We start from the raw sequence: 18,236 nt of genomic DNA, 5'->3' as shown, positions 1-18,236 counted from the left end.
GAACACACAAATAACAGATGTTCTGCAATATTTGGTGTTTTCCGTGTTGAGACACAGCAATATTGATGTTCTGTTTTGTTTTATATGATTCTGATTTCTTTACCTCCTAAAATTTCTCAGTTTAAACATGCTTGGGGGAGGGTGGGAGAATGATAACAAAATGACCAGAACTATAATCTTACAATTGAAGATTGTAAGATTCCAAAAGAATCTTACAATGTTCCAAAAGAACAAGTGATATCTCAAAATCTATTAAAAAAAAAAAAGCCTTCCTAATTTAGTGTTTTGTAAGGATATTAGGAAAGAGGCGCAAGCTCTCTTGCCACTGGGAAACATATCCTTATGATTAGAGCATAATCTTCCGTAGATTATCAAACTTTTTTCCCTAAAGACATATAGCTTTTTCTCATAACTTCTTATTTAAGGGTGGCATGGCACTGTCCATTTTCATATTGGCTTAGTTGCACCGTAATGTTTTTTTAATACTTTTCTAAGTATTTCCAAGCAATAGCTATCACAACCTGTGTTTTTTCTCCTCAAGGTATTTCCACAACTGTCCTACTTTTCCCAAGCTAGAGATAGTCTGTCCTAACCGTAATGATCTCAGGTGACACTGTGCCAAATCCTTTCCCGCTGTATCTGAGGTGACATGACAGTACATTACACAGTGAAGTACAAGTTGCCACCAGTGTGACCTGAGGAAACCTAAAAGGAATGTTTGGGCTTTAGTACTATAGATATCTAGGACTTTTATCCTTCTAGAGGAAAGAAGAATACTTTCGTCTAATATTTTCATTGGTTGCTATACAAAGAACATAGGATGACAAAGCACTCTAGAATTTTTCTGTAACCCCAACAGGCAAAGATATAAAAACCTACTTTGTAGGCGTTGTGTTGTACAGATTTTTGTAATGGGGTTTAAATGCCTTGTAAAATAGAAGTATTTATATTATATTTTTTGCATAAATTGATTGTACTGAGAGCAGAATGGATTTTGTTTTAAACCATAAAGACGTAACTTTGTATTTTTCTCTACTGTGGATCTTTTTCAAAACTAATTCATACCAATTGAAGGATTCAAATATTATTCACCCCAGTGACCCTACAGAATGAAAGCACTTGAATAAGATTACCACTGCAAGGTGAGCAGTACTTAAAGCACCTGGCCTCAAGAATAGAGGATAAAAGCAAAGCACCTCAGTAGTTGAAAGGCTAAAAATGAAATATTTGTTGAATAATAATTGAATAATTTGTTTTATCCAAATTCATGATTATAAAAAAGTTCATATTATCTGAAATTTTCAACTTTGTTTTATCAATGCAATTGCAACATGGAATATATTCAGAACCTTTTTTTCTGACCTCATTCACACTGATTTCACATCACTATAACTTCATACACTTATTACTTTTGTTTTACTTCACTCTAGACAGTCTGACCAAAACCCTTATTATTTCTCAAAAGAAATAATTCATTATGTTAACAGTTTCCCACAGTCAGAAATTCTCAGCATGTATTAGATTTATATTTCCTAAATTAGAAGTGTAAAGCAATGAGGGGTCTGACTGATTTAATGTCCAAATTTGCTTAAAGTAAGCTAAGAAGATTGCATGACTCTCTGTACCTCAATGATATGCAGTTTTTAGCTTGTTCAAATGTATTTAAATGGACATACTGGGCTTTGTTACTGAGGAGAGTGATAGAAACTAAGGCTCAGATTCAACAGAGGTAATCAGAAAAAACTCTAGCGCCTTCACTGAAGTTTCCTTCACCGTGCTAGGCTTTCAGCACAAGCTGTGGCACCCAATGGCATTGTACAGTGTTAGGTAAAATGCTTGTTTTTTTTAATGTTTGATAAAGTTGAGGTTGGAATACTTCTTGACTGCTCAAGAAATGCAATATTCTCTACATTCTGTTATGCAGTTGTTTTATCCCATAACACCTCAATTTCAGCAGTATTTTATTTGAAGTGTGAAATCCAATTTTAAAATTAAAAAAAAAAACCTACAGAGGAAAAACTGTCCAGGTTATGTAGGAAAATAGGTGTAAAAAAAATAAAGAAAAAAAAAAGCTCTGTTCCAAATTACCATTGTGTGAAAACTGAAAATGAAAGTAAATACATAGTCCATTTTAGTTCAAAATATATGCTATACTGTAGCTTGATTTTGGCAAACACAGCAATTTAATTGATTAAATTGTATATTTGTATTATTCTTCAATCCTGAAAAAGTATGTTTTATGGATATTTGGCCCACAAAATGCCCATGACATGTTACTGTGTGAACACAACCTTTAAAAGAAAGGCTTCATCTGGCTAAGACGAAGCATTTCTAAAATGAAGCCCAAGCAGATTAAGTGAGACTGAAAGACATCCATTTCTACATTAGAGTTCTATATTTTCCCCCTGCTTCTCAGACTAAGCTTTCATACAGGCTCAACTATCTTTTTTGTCTTCTACCTTAAGTAACTTGATTAGGAGCCTTGTCATCCTAAATTCTCTTTAAGCCACGAGAGAAAGATAAGCAATTCCACAGGGTAACCCAGGATTTAAGTGACTACAGAAGAAATACAAAACAATGAGGTTCTTAATTCAGGCGCCTGCAGCAAGGTGAGATTAATCCAGGCCAGATCACAAGAGAACTTAATTCGAAATAATGATGCTAGAATATATCCATAAATTCTAGGTATAGACCAACCTTCATGTGGAACTAACAAAGAAATAAATGAACTTTTAACAGAATAAATAATGAGTAATGGCTTTGAGACTTGATCTTTTTTTCAGTAAAGAGAAAAAAATCTTTCTCTGCTGTGTCAATTCAATGACAATCCGAGCAGCTGCACAATTAATCTAAACATTGTAGGATATGTTTCTGAAGGACCACCGTATATTAAAATTATGTAGTCTTATTCTGAAAAATTGGAATAAAATCACAAAGGATGGAGAACATGTTTGATGGAGAACATGATGGAGAACAAGTGAAATAGCCTATAAAACTCACGACTCTTGAAAGAGAAGTACAATCTGCTCTTTCAGTTCCACATACAGAATTTCTATCAATATTATCAATATCAATCAATCAATATTATGCCATATGAAAGAGAACCTATAATAAAGCTGGCATAGAAATGAGACAATTATATGTTAATTGCTTTTARGGTATGTTAAGTGCTATTTCTGTTAAGGGAAAGGTTTTTTTACTTCAAGATTTATTGCTTTTGAGAGTGGGATAAATGTAGTCTTCTGTGTGTATGCTGTGCCTATACTTTGTCAATTTGTCATACAGATATACTGGAGCTATTGGAGATATGACTATATATACATATTTTAGTGGGTACACCGGAATAAAGGTAAATTAGATGAGGGACAACCACAAAATCAACCCTACTTGTCTAATTGTTATTTCCCTCCCTGGATTCTGCTTGGACTCTGCAAATAGCTCTCTCCCGCAAAATACCTAAGCATAGTTCAGGGGAGAGCTCACCTCAATTCAGTCTAAAGTATTTGATTCCAAGGTTGAACACAGAGCCATTCTGAAGTCCAAATGGACCAGGCAGATAGTCCCAGGGATGTGATTTCAAACAAAGATAGGTTTTGCCAGCCAACCCATTTAAGACAAACAAAGGAGCTCAAACTGACATTCCTCATGACAGTAACTACTAAGTTTTGAGAGATAATCATGTTACATTTTGACACATCACTCATGGAAACCTTTCAGATTTRGCTTGTCAGTCATTTATTAGGGGACATCTAATGAATAGCATATAAAGTAGATTTGTTAAGAATAGTGTCTGCTGACAGTTCAATTTAAATGTGAAGGTTTTATAAAACTAACTCTAGAATAAGTGTGAGGTTTTTCCCAGGAAAGAAAAGTCTACTTTGTATTAACTGGCTCTAGACAGATCTGGTAAGTGAGGTCCCCTTCTGCATGACTCCAGCTGCCACAGGGACACAGGAGTAGTAAGGAAGGAAGAGTTCATGCACTTAGGGGAGAGAAAAGCAGACAGCAGATAGAGTGATGACACTATCATATCAATTTTCTTACTTGGAAAAGAGAAGAAAATAGATTTCTGCAACAGATAAGCATTTCTATTTGACACTGCCTTTATTTTCAGATTTTCTTTTACTTTATTTATATATAAGATTGACAAGATAAACTTCTATTCTTGTTAATTTTAGAAAAGATTTTTTTTTCTCATGAGTTAATATAGCACGTAAAATGTAAAATTTACCACGCAATTCATAGCATAAAATGTCATTTTACAAAATGCTTCCTGGTGATTTTGCTAAAAAAATCACTAAAAAAAAGGCCTAACAAAAATCCTTGCTAAATATTTAAAACCTTCAAGGAAGAGATGAAAGCAAATTCAAGAAGATCATATTTCTTATTKACATATGGGAATTTATATCTTTAAACATATATAAAAATATAGCATCAGTAAAAAAAGACAATACAATAAAATAACTAAAGTGCAAGTAAAAGAAATTATCATCAGAAATGGATTACTAGAGATAGCACACAGAATTTTTGAATATATATTTCAAAGCAATACAGTTTTGTGAAGGAATTTTACAGGTGTTTACTAAAAATGCAAGGTCAGATAGATTTCACAAATATGGGTGGCGAGGGTGGCTAAGACCAGAGAGACTTTTCACTGATGATTAGTCTAACACCAAGATCACTTTTTCTCCATCACGTGGTCTTTCCTATTTCTTTTGGTAGTTTACCTGCTGCTTGAGCCACTTACTATGGTCATGGATTCAGATTTATTGTTCTTTTTCTTCATGCCCTAAAAACATGACATGATTCTAGTTAGGAGACAAGGCCGGAAGTACAATAAAAGTACTACAGAAGAAAATCAATGAGTTAAAAATTACGGAAACTATTTGTAGCACAGCTGAGGGGACACTTGTAAAGAGAAGTGGATCTGGAGAAAAGCACAGTATTGACATCTTTTTTTTTTTTTTTTTCCTTCTCTTTTAGAGTTTCTAGATTAAATAGTCAGCACTGGTTTCCTAGGAAGAAGACCTGCACAGTCGTCCAGCTGTGATAGATAGGTGTGAAGAATATCACACTCCTAGAAATCACGAATTGAAAACTATCATTTTCGTATGAGAAAGGAATAAAAGCAGTAGAAATTTTCAAAGGTTTTTTTTTTCAGATTTGAAAATACTATTTCAAATGTTATGCTGGAGGACTTGGCATAGAGAGGAGTCCCTAATTCTGACACTGATTCTAAGCAAAAAAAAAAAAAAAAAAAAAAAAAGGATCAATTTGAAGATGCAGTATCAACTTTTAAAAATGATTTAAAAAATCAGCTTTTATAATTGATGCATTTGACAGAGACATTCTGGAACAACAACAACAAATATATATATATATACACACACATATAGGTCTAGATTATTGCTGCATTATTCATAAGTACTGTCATTAGAGGAAAACATGGTTAGACATATGATTCCACACTTGTAGCTGTTATTTTCTAAACTAATTTTGCCTGATGTCTGGAAATTATTAACAGCTTCTTGTTTGTTAGAATTATAGAGCTGAGCATGACTCAGGCGTCTGCATTCTTCATAAGCAGTCTCGAATTCATTCCTCCAGGTGCCATATAACCAGTAATATCCTATTACTAGTGATACTTGATTAAAAGTAGTATTTTCAGTACTGCTAAAATCTATATGTTTATAAGGTATTACAGGCCATATTAGGACAAAATATCTTATGTAATTTTAGTCAAAATTTATAACTAATTTTTACTTGATAGTACACTCCGCTGTTCTTCACGTGCAATGGCCTCACTGTACTTTGAGCTAGAGTTCAGCACGCTGGAGAACTAAATACAAATTACAGAATTATATGACCTATCCACAAGTATACCTGGTTGCCTTTGCATCCACACAGCAGGAGGTAGAGTGACAAGACTGATCATGGGTACCAGCTAACAGTCCTGCAGAGCCTATATAAGACTTTTCACTGAGCCCCAAGGATGGGGATTCTTCTTGCATGAAGAACAGAATTGAGRATCAGTGGGGCAGTAAATGCTCTCTTGCAGGGACTCCAAAGTGGCTCCAGCTTTTTCAACATCCAAAACAGACTGAAAAAAGATTTAGACATTAGTCCTCCACAGCTTTGCAACCTGCACATGCATTAGCATCATGTAGACTGCTGCCAAATCACACTTGCACATTTAAATTCAGGGTAACATCTTACATGCTTTTGGTAACTATATATGACCCATGTAAGTGTCAAGTGAAGGAAATTTTGAGCTCTTTGGATCTAACTGTCCCTGTTATGTCTCAAACAAAATAAATTCTTTGGAGAAGTGATATTGCAGTTATCTCTTTGTACGTGTTTGAGAATTTACACCCAGCAGTTCTTAGGCTTTTTCTTTTCCCTACTCATTCTTTACTCATAGAAGGAGAAAAGCAATCTTCCTTCTTACACCAAAAAGAACTAAATACAGACAAAGTCATTATTGTGTCAAGATTTCAATATGCATTCCAATAAAATAGTAGTTACATTTATGATGTTATTGAGCATAGAAGCCAAGATTTTTTTTAAGTAATTTGATGGGGAAAATAATCAAAGGACTCCAGCAAAGAATTTTTCTTCAAGGAAAGGAAGAAGCGGATTGCATCTCTCAATTTGAAGGGATCCAGCAACACAACAGCTGCTTCACACAAAAGTCACAATGAATATTGGCCACTTTCCATGAAAAACATCCAAAAGATTGTTCAGTGACATCTATCTGATGGCTGCACACATCTGTATCTTACGCAAAACTGCCACCTCTGGTTACTGTCAAAGAGGAAACAGGTGAAGCCCTGTAAAAACAATTATTTCCTTAGAGTTACATCTGTTTGAAAGAAGTAGTACCCCAAAATCCAAGAAAAATCAAGTACACTCTGAAACATTTTAACAACAATATATACATATATATATATATGGAGATCTTTAAAACCCGCTTGGATGCAGCCCTGTGCCACGTGCTCTAGGTGACCCTGCGTGTGCAGGGGGGTTGGACTCGATGACCTCTGAGGTCCCTTCCAACCTTAAGCATTCTATGATTCTATGATTCTATGATATATATATATATGTATGTCTCTTATGTGTATTAGTAGTGAGCAGAACTGAAAACATGAAAATATCCTTTGAAAGCCTATAGGCAAACAGAACATTCTTAAAAGCACGCAGTTAGGTGGAACATATTCCCTAGGGGAAAAAACTTTTTTTAAAAAGTATTTTTCAAACAAAACCCACTAAATTTTAAAAGACTATTATCACTTAATTGTGTGCAGACATTCACTAGATAGCAAATCCAGAATGAAGTCAAGCTGGTAAATTTTTTCATATTAAAAATTATTCATGCTTCTTAATGCTTTTGGTCATTTGTATTTAAAAAATGGCTTTAAAGCACATTAACCAAACTTTACAATTTTACCAGTTGCTGCTTTTAATCAATATGTGAAGTGAAAAATGTCAAAAAATGTTKTCTTGACTGAATGCTGCATTTGGTAACATAGATATTCCCTTCCACTACCGYATTCGCATGATAAATTTGGAACATTTCCAGAAGATAAATTTTCCACAGAGCAGTTGATCTTCACTGCTATAAAGAGAATAAAGAATATAAAGAATAATGCTATATTGAATAAAAGGCTATAGAATGCTATAAAGAATAAAATTGTACTGGATATATAGAGACAATATATGATGAAATATATGTAGTTATATAAAGCATATAGAAAATGTAGATGCATAATTTCCTCAAAATGAACAACAACAGACATCCAATAAAATTCACTGCTCACAGAAAGATAAAAATAAAATTTTATGGACACCAGAAGCCATTTTTGTAAGTATATAAGCAGTAATTTAAAATCCACCAACATAAATACCTGAGTAGGCTGCCAAGGCACAAATTCATTTGTTAAAACAAATACTTTAGACAGTCTGAGAGCTAGATCTGTGAAAGCTGTGACAGTCTGATCACTAAAACGAAGAGGAACAGGACAGATCTTGTACAGTGCTTAATCAAACTTACCAAGAGCAGCACATACCTCTATCCTTTGTTGGATTTTATACATAAAAGGACTTTATGTAACAGAATCTCCCCCAATTTTTTTTTTTTTTTTACAATAACCACTCATTTCTCATCCCATTTTTTTCCCTGCTGAGGAACAAAATCTCTGTCAAGTTTTTCATTCTCCAAATGCTTATTGAAGCTGAAAACAAGGCCAAACTAAAACTACTGTAGCTGGTATATTTGTGACATGTGAAGTGTTTGGGGCAGGAGGTGATTTTACCCCATTCCTTTTGAATCACAGCAGGGTTAAACATCCAGAAAGCCCAGACTGGAGAGATAGTTAAACCCCTCACTAGCAGCGAGGCTTTACCGCCTCAGGCACTTGATGTCTGTAACACGATCACAAAATTGGAAATCAAGACGTTTCTTGCACTSAGTCTACAACATCCAACCATTCAGTTTTGTAAAGACTGAAATGTTTAAGTTCAGCCAAAAATACACAGTTCTCTACAGGTACGATGTGGAATACAGGTTCTGGATTCTTGATGGCTTGATATACACAGAAGTGGTCTGTGGAACCTATCAGCCTAGCCTTTAGGGTACTTCTAGCATCACCAGCACAGGCAGATAAAATAAAAGAGACTGGGAGATACATTTGCACATTCTACTACAATTTGAGAAATATTGCTCAGCAGGTTGGAACTTTTACCCTGGCTACTTTATACACCTTTTTATTTTCAATTATTGATGGAAACCATTGCTGACACATGGAAGGAATTTATCCAGAACGAAAGCTTTGAAAACTACACATTCTATTCTTTTGATTCATTCTGAAAAASGTTTTATGACCTCAGGTTCATCCTCTTGTGAAGGTAATATTAGGAAGTTATCAAGGTAATATTCATGACAGTTCTAATTTTTAAAATTAAATATTAATGTGGACTGACAGAGCAAATAATTCTTTGACTGTGGTGCTCATAGTTCACAATAATAATGATTACTAGGTATTTCTCAAGACTCAACACTAGAAAATATGTATGTACAACCTTTAAAGGCTTCACTCTCTTTACTCTTCATACCTTTCATATTCTGTCTTTTATTCAATCATTCTAGTCTGTCTTTGCTAACTTACAGTCACATCCAATTTGTCAAGGAAAGTCAGAGTAGAGTGTAYACTTTCTCTTCTGTTCATATTTGTAATTCAGATTTATTTATTTTTAAGATAAAATATACAAGCATCTGGTTCCCCATTTAGCTCCTTCAGTCATTTGCAGATCACTCATTTGTTTGCAAGACCATGTGCATGTTTGCACACCAAATCATTCAAACAAGTCTTGCCTTATACTTTAAATGCCTTTATGTGGCTTCTGCCAAACAGATACAACACAGTCTCTGACAAGCAATGCTTCTAAACCTGTACCTGACACATTTCAATTTGTTTGTCTGTTTGCTTGTTTTCAACTTTTCTTTTTAAAAGTGAGGTCTGGTCTTATTTACCATGTTGGGAGTTATTCACATGTCACCCYGAATGACAAACCTGGATAGACTGTCTGTCCATAAAGCTGTCTATGTAGTGCCCGTAACACAAAAAAAAAAAAAAAAGAAAAAAAGGTCCTGGGACAAATGATTTAGTCTCTACAGATCTTGGTTGGAAGCTGTTCAGCCTATGCCTACAGAAAGATGTAAGGAAATACATCTTGCTTTGGATAGCATGGGAGAGAGGAAGAATCTGTCTTTCAGAAGTAACATGTTATCTAAAGTATGGATCAGCCTGGGTCTGAGGGCTTGAATGGTGGTTTCAAGATGCAGTTTAGAAGGAATTTGATAGATTTCATATCATTGGCTGAACAATTTATTTTCTGCCAGCCAAAACAGTGTTTGTAAACTGTGCTGCCTGTTGACTGATGGTGCCAAGGGCAAACTTGTGAACAGAGAATAAGAAAAGAGATGAAAAGAAGCTCTCCTGGCATAATGAGAAGAAGCGACCCTTCATCATCCTATCAGGGTTGCTGCTTTGTGAGTTATAAATCACTGTCCCCTGCCTAGGAGCCTAGGATAAGCACTACACAATAAATTCATTAAAATAAAGCTTTCTGTGTGCTGCATGTATTTTTATGCAGTAACAGGTTTGTTTTTCTGACAGCTTTACAGAAATACTTATCTTTGTTTTGTTGAATGGAGCGCATCCGTGCAGATACAAACTGAGCTGGGTTTATGATATACACTAATATCTGAGCAACAATAAATGAGAAGCACACTTTATTTGATAGTGTAAATCATTTTCAAGCCCATTTTGAGCTAAACTGTGCTTTTTCATTGCCTTGATGCCAGATTCACTAGACAGGAACTCTCTGCTGGGTCTCATCTCCTCTTCCATAATTTAACACAAATGAAGATTGGTTTATGATTTGCTGCAGTTTGAACCTATAAAACTAGAATTTAATAATAAAGTTAGTGACTTCAAGTGTCTGTTTGGCAGTCAGGATACTATTAAAAAGAAAACATTGCCTTAAAAAGGGTTATGGGCCCTCAATTATAATGCAATGTTGTAATGTGAATTTCAGTAAAGAATGACTCTTTGCTGAGATTCAAATTRAAACATCACTTTTTAAAGATCTGCATCTGCTAATGGAAGGAGTTTCTTAATCACTGACAAAAAAGAATGACTCCATCAAACGCAGCTGCCTACCTTTTTGTCTTTGTGGAATGTCACATGCAATATTGGCCATATCCTGTGATCTTTTACAGGAAAAATTTCAGCATTATGGTTCAGCATTACTCAGCTTAGTGATATGGAGTTATGCTGTTATCAATAAAATTATTTCAATAGATGTAAATGTTAGAGTACTAAACAGAAATGAGATGGGAGCTTTTAATTTTGCAATATCCATTTAACTCAATCTATTTATACCATAACCCACACTTCTGAAAGACTTCGGTAGCAACTGTCAYTTGTTTAAACAAAATAACTTCTTTTAATCAATACACATGACAAATGTTTACTTGATTCTCTATCCACTTCTTCTAAATATTACTGTTTGTCCATTTATCATTCAACTTGCCTAAATCTTTCTAAAAAGGAAATTCAACACAAGACTAAAGAATGCAAAATGTAGATTAATTTTTAGAATCTTATTTTATCTTCTTTCTGTAATGAGATGGTCCTTATCATCTTTTCTTCCTAAGAGCTCTGTAAAGCTCCATTTTTGCCTTATGATTCAATGTGATTAATATATTTGTAGCATCCCCATGCTGCACGTGGGCCTAACTCCCTAGAGAATTACATGACACCCTCAAAAACAACTGTCATTTTCTCAAATGAGTTTCATAACTCTTCTTTTAGAAAACATACAAGATTTTACTTGTTTTTCTTGCTTCAGCACTATTATCATGCACAAATGGACTCCCCATTTGCTACTGTTGTTGCTTGGCACATTATGCCAAGGTTATCACTATATGAGGTTACTTAGAAGCTTATTACTAGACTACCAAGTGATGAGTGTTTTCAGACCTGTACTGAATGAGGTCTAGCATTTGCATTATAAATAATTTTTAAGGTAGAACTGAACTATTTCTCTAATAGGGTAGGCACTAATATCGTGTAGGCAGGAGGTGTCAGAGGATTCCTTTGCAATGTGGGATCCACCAGCCTCAGCAGTCCTACTGTCTCCCTTCTGCCCATGCAGGCTGAAGCAGCCCCTTCCCTGTCCACAGCATCAGATCCTTTTGGTCCCAGCTGCAGAGGGGCAAGGTCCCCACAAGTGGACAAGTGGTCACATGGTGAAAAGAAGAAAATAAAGCATTGTTTTGGGGCTTTCTTTTTTTTTTTAATTAACTGTTTCCAGTGTATTTTTATAGTGGTACAAACTTGAGGTCTCAATCTCAGTTTATTAAGATGTTTACACAGATTTTGAAACAGTTCAATAAAGACAGCAGGTCTGTATTAGGGTGTAACTGGTGTAGCTGATATGAGCAGCATATTGTATTAATGGCATRGAGATGTCTGCTTATAGAGGTGGCTTTAGAAAAATTGTGCAGCGTGTAACTAATACACAAGACTGGAGAACATATTTGTAACACCATGAAACCAAGAGTGCTTTCTGCCTTTGTGACTGGAATCTAAATTAGCAGCAACGCAGCTGGTCTTTAACTTATTAAAAACGTCAAGATAGAGCAAACTTCTCTGGTTTGCTAGGCTAGGACTCCCATCAACTTGACCGGGCTGCTTAAGATCTTACTTTTGACCCTTTCCAGAAAGAGATTTTCACTCTTCTTAATGGCAAGCTTAAAATAATTCTTAAACAATTGGGTAACTGGAATGACCTCTTTTCAGTACAGAGGACAGAATTAATTTGACACAAAATCCTCTGGCTGCCTACAAAAGAACCACCTCTCCCCACAGCACATCCAAGACCTAAATTCCAAAGTACAATTTCTAAAGTACAAGGTTTATATCTGCTCAGTAATCCATATCTCCCATTTCACCACAAAGTCAGAGAAAAAAAAAAAAAAAAAAAAGGGAACATAGAGGCCTGGCAGAATCAAGAATCAGCAGGAAAAACCTTCGAAAGAGCAGGGAGCACTCCTTTAACACGGTCAGAAGAAACTCCTCAGGAGTATTTCATTTTAAAGGACCCACAGCACATTCTTTCATACATTGTGCTCCAATTCTTGTTAGCTTTAAGTGCATTTTGTGAGCATTTCTAACCTTATAGAAAAAGTAAGCACCAAATAAAACCAAAAGAGCACCTATTTGAGGAGCATTTTACTTTCCTCAAACAGAAAAAATAAATCCCCCAAATAATAGAAAGGCCCTGTCTCCCAGTATCTTATGTGTTTTAAACCATTTCTTGTTGATTGCTGCCAGTGTAATAAGGTGTTATGTAAAAAGAGTATTCAGAGGACAGATTTCTCACTCTACTAGATATAAAACATCTTTCCTCAGGCCAGACTCTGATCTTTTTCTAAAATAAAAAAGGTTACTTAGGTATAGGAGAGAAATTAATGTCACCTATGCCTTCATGAGCCAATATTAATTAGGGTGATAATTAACCACACATCATAACACTAGCAGTATGATACAAATTGGAAAGAAAGTTTTTTTAAGCAAAAAGAACAAAAATTACTATTTAAAAGGATTTAAAATGTTTTAAAAATGTATATTAATAGAATTCTAAATCCCATTGAACTGTAGAGATTATTTTAAATTAATCTTTTAAATCCACTTTTTAAAATCCTTCCAAATGTAATCCTTGATTGAGATAGAAACCCAATTCAATTTTATTTATTTATTTGCTTATTTTTTTTGGCAAAAACAAGCTATTCTACTTTAGGTCAGAAAATCTGCTATTAGACTCAATGAATACTGACATTTCTTATGCGGTAGGGATTTAGTCAGTCCCCATTATCTGAGGTTTATCCAAAGGGATTAACCATTTATAATCAAATCCAGGTGGATTAATAGTGCCCTGGATAGGCAGATTCAGCGCTGGCTCCGTGCGGAGCGGGCTCRGAGCAGCTGGCCTTGCTCGGGCAGGTGTGGGCAGCAGACACCCTGTGCCATTTCCAGGCCAGCTCACATGCAGAAAAAAAGGTCAGTCAGCTCTGAGCCTGCACAAATCAAACCCTGGACCCARTTTAGCTATATTCAATGCAAATTTGTCATCTGAAGTTATCTCAGGAAACGAAAGCACTTACTTAAAAAATTATGATGCAGAGACACAAGTGGTGGTGCTCAGGTAGCTCAGGTTTGTGAGGTCCTGCTGAGATGACTCCGAGCCTTGATGCTTCACAGTGCAGGTCTGCATGGCTCTCTAGGTGCACTCTGTTATGGGGGTAGACACAGCACGCCTAGTTGCTACATGGTGGATGGACAGCCAGAAGTCTTCYTCAGTTGTCCTCTTTTCCTCTCACCCATTAATAGAAAAATGTCCCTGTCCTTTGCTCTCATTTTCTGCACTTGCTTTCATRGGGTGATTTGAAAGGGAAGAAGAAAAGGAAGAAAAGATATAAAAAACAAGAGCAGAAGCTCATTTATCTAGTTGTTTTACATTGAACAAGTCAATTTTCTTCTCGCCTCCCAGGAAATATTCTTTCATCGTCTTCCGTCTGTGCAGAATATCTTTTTTTGGCTGCAATATCTAAGTAACAGCTGAAGATGCAGCATGAGTTCAAAGTCTAACAGGAAACACAAAATCACTTGAATTGCACACAACAAAAGATGCACTGTTTGCTAATAGATCACAATCAGGCACAGCAAATGCTTTTGACTGGCTTGCATGTAGTACAAGCAAATTGCTCTTATAATTTCACTTTTGTCCCCAATATAGCATGTATTTCCATGAGCCTAAATAATAAAGAAATTGCCTAAATAATTTTGTTTATGAAAGACTTAAAATATGTTGCTTTTCTTTTCTTACTATTTAATAATTATTATTTTAGGGGACTGATACTAAAAAGAAAGTAAAAAGTCATCAACTTATATCAACTTTACATCACCAATACTTTAGTGATGCAAATTACATCAACAGCCTTATAATAAGCACATTTATCTAAAGAACATATAATTTAGAAGATATTATTGATTATAGAAAACAAAACACAAAAAGGTAGATTTTGGAAACCAGCTTACTCCCCTATGAGGTTTCATTGACAAACCTGAAATCACTTATGTATGCAGACCTAGAAGTTCACTTAGGAGCTATAATTACAGTTTTTACAACACTCTAATTAAGGAGCACATCCATTATATATATTGTCTTTTTGGTGGTGAACAGATATAAATCAGCTTAAAGRAAAGCAGACAGTCTAATTCCACTCCCAGTCAGCCAACAGCTCAAAGACAGAGAAATCTCTACAAGGTAGAGGAATGAGGAAGGATTTGACATCCTCTTTCTGCACCTCTGGACTGGACTAATACTGTCTCTCAAGCCCCTGAAATTCTCCAGATAATACAGATGCCAATACTAAGAGAGGGAGCATTGATAGATGTGCCTGATCCCTGCCCCAGTCTGGACTGTGCCCTGCCTCATCCATCGCTGATGAATAACTGACTCTGCAGGAAAGATCAAGGAAGAACTGGTCTCCCAGTGATTCCTCTCTCTCACTTTGGGGAATAAAGACTTTGCTTATCTCTTTTGCAATAGCAATTTTTCCTTTCTGTTTGGCACCCTGGTTAGTTGCATCACCGGGGAAAATGGTTGCCTGAAGTTACTAGAGAGCATTTGCATGAGTGGTGCCCATGTCATGACATCTGCTGGGAGGAAGAGGGTCTGGAGTGGGGCATCCACTTACACAGCCAAGCTGGGCTGAGTCCCCAAATCTAGGTCCAAGTAAAGAAAGATATTTTATCCAGTTACTGCAACTAAAAAGACAAAGTGTCCTCCACCTGCTTTGCATCCTATTATGTCCAGAGCACACTTGTCCTACAGAACTTCACTTTGAATCCAGGCTCCAGCATGTCCTTGTCTTTGGACAGCCTCAGTGCTCGGGTAGCTTTATATATTCCTGGGAGGGAGGAACTCAATCTTCTCAATAATTAGAAGAATACTGAACAACTTTCAAGATGACATCAGAAACTTTTTGAAAATTTAAGAGTTGATGAGTATTAAAGTCTTACTTTTTGCATACTGCTGCACATAGGAAACACAAAACTGACTTGCTGATGTTGCCCAATGTTAGTCTCTAAAACTGAACTGAAGTCTGATGTTAAACAGAAGGTGAACGGGAGCTTGAATCTAGATTCTGCAAGTTTATGGTCAGCCTAACCAGCAAGTTAAAGCCAATCTTAAGGTTAATAGGCGTAACTAAAAATTCTATTTTGAATCACATTTTAGGTGACAACTTATGAATGCTAATATAAAGTAACAACTGCATATAGAGGACAGCTTCCTCTGCCTATGTAATCCTTGAGCTCAAATATTGTATGATTTAGAGTACAATGGGTTAGTGTCAGRTGGAAAATAAGCAGTGAAAATTCTGGCTTTCCCAATTTTATACATTCCTTCTAGCACAGCAGAGCTGTCATCTTTATGTGGAAAAGAAAAGAAGTTATATGGAGTACTATACAATAGTGCTAAAAACAGATCAAGGGCAGCACCATGACAAGTGGTATTTTTATTTGTCAGAAAAGGAAAACTTAATGGTGATTTCAAATATAAGTGCTCAGTACACAAATACTATGTCAACACACTTTATGAAAAGTAAGATTAAACAAATTTTGAAGTTGCAAACAATGAAATGTCATTCGGTTTTCTTCCATTTAAAAGCGAGATCATTCTTGACCTTTGGAAAACTTAAAGTTCATTGCAAAGGAACACTTAGTAGYTGCAGCTTGCAGCAAGCTAAACAAGAAAAAAGCCACTCTAGTACAATAACTGCAATTTAATATAATTTGCTCATGGGTTTTTGGTGCCACTTGCCTCACATTTATAGGTTCCTTATATTTAAAAAGTGGTAAACAAGATATTCATTCCTCTATTAAAAAAAAAGGCATTTCATGGTGCAAGCAAAAACAAGTTATGTAGTTGCAGCTCAAGTTCAAAAATTCAAGGATAAGTGGAAAACTTGCCTTCCAATTCCTGCAAAATTAAGTCCAGTTTGGATCTAGAAAATTTAAACAGTGCTGATATTTTTCATTAGGAAATAAGAAGCAAATAGTATCATAAAAAAGTGAATATTTTACTGCAAAATATCATGTCTAACTGAATAAATGAAAAATTGGCTTATAAGTTCATTCTCTGCAAGTTCTATCTACATAAACATGACGGTTTCACTATGTTCCTAAATCATAAAATGAGAAGGTAGCAGTAATATTCAGTTGGATCCACACATGGAGACCACTGCATGAAATTGATAAACAGAGTCTGATATGCTGAACTAACATTAAGATATCAGAAATTATTGAAGAACTTCCCATTGAAAAGGTGAAAGTTCACAGACTTTATGGGTTTTGAGAAAGGTGAAATACCTTCTGATACATAATGCATGACTGACAGAAAATTGATGTAAGATATATTTAAAGTGAATGAAATTGTCCATATGGAAAATAATGGAGAGAACAGAAGTGTTAAATACATTAAAAAGTAGAAAAGAAAGCAGAAATATTTGAAAGGAAATTAGAAATGGGGAATGAAGAAGAAGAGTGAATAAAACTGCATGTGCAGAAAAAATATAAAGAGCAAAAAAAGCTAAATGATATGAACAAGAAGAAGCAATAAGTAATAGGAATAGATATATAATTAAGTGTGCTGTAGAGAGAAATACAGAAGAGCCAAAGGARAGTATAAATTGGAGACAGACGAAGTACTTGTAAAACTTACTTGCCTACAAGCAAAATAATAATTTCTGTTTCATGTTAAGAATAAATTTGACTGTGACTCAGGTAACAGTTAATATCAGAATTTTCTATTTCATATAAGAGGGAGGAGAGGAGAGGAGAGGAGAGGAGAGGAGAGGAGAGAGGAGAGATCAACAAGGACAGAGAAGTCTGGAGAAGAGGGGAAGTTCAGCAGCTTGGCCATTTCAGTACCCTTACAGTTCAGATACCAGAATGTTCCTACAATCATTGTTTCTTGATCAATTCTTTGAAACAATAGTCTGACCTCTATTATTACTACCATAATTTGTTTTACAATGACAGCTAGCAAGTAGCATTTAGTGAGAAATACTATATGAGTGGAGACAGGAAAGTTTCTTCTGACGTCAGACAAATCACAGTAATCCACATGGCCAGAGGTCACCAGGGAAATCTCAAAGGCATGGAGTTAATCTACTTAAAGTTGTTACATATTAGGACACCAGAGCAGCTAGAAACAGCGATGATTGATTTTATCCTTCTTTTAAGAGTGCTTCATGAAAGGAAGATTTATTCAATTGTTATTTATGCAACAACGCTGTGAGATTTTCTTAACTCCTATGAAAATTGGTTTTATACTCTAGATGGGAACAAGGGCCATTTTTGCAGCCCAGATGCACTGGTGTTCTGAGTATCAGGGAAGCTGGCAAGTTCACACAGAAAGACTATGATAAAGAGTAGAAAAGTAAAGCTACTGTGGCAATGACAAAACATATTTTGTAAAGGAGAACATCTCGAAAYACCATTGGAGCCATTGTCGAGATATTGACCTTTGAAACAAAGACAGTGCAATTTTACTTAGGATGCCCATCCCACCTATAATAATTTAAATGTCTATATTTTAGGAAG

The 18,236-nt window shown here is 35.4% G+C and overlaps 1 long non-coding RNA gene across 1 annotated transcript in view; it reads right to left on the bottom strand.

Annotated features, from left to right (window-relative positions):
• LOC112949289 overlaps nt 1-13,785 on the bottom strand; it is a 50,604-nt gene extending 36,819 nt beyond the window's left edge. The window contains exon 1 of the long non-coding RNA XR_003249794.1: nt 13,730-13,785. This is a non-coding gene — a long non-coding RNA (uncharacterized LOC112949289). The remainder of the gene's footprint in view (nt 1-13,729) is intronic.
• Nucleotides 13,786-18,236: the final 4,451 nt, after the last annotated feature.

This window comes from Nothoprocta perdicaria, unplaced genomic scaffold, assembly GCF_003342845.1.
Source record: "Nothoprocta perdicaria isolate Ctin4 unplaced genomic scaffold, notPer1 scaffold_29, whole genome shotgun sequence".
Classification (NCBI taxonomy): Eukaryota; Metazoa; Chordata; class Aves; order Tinamiformes; family Tinamidae; genus Nothoprocta; species Nothoprocta perdicaria.
This window is presented reverse-complemented; position numbering and strand designations above follow the sequence as displayed.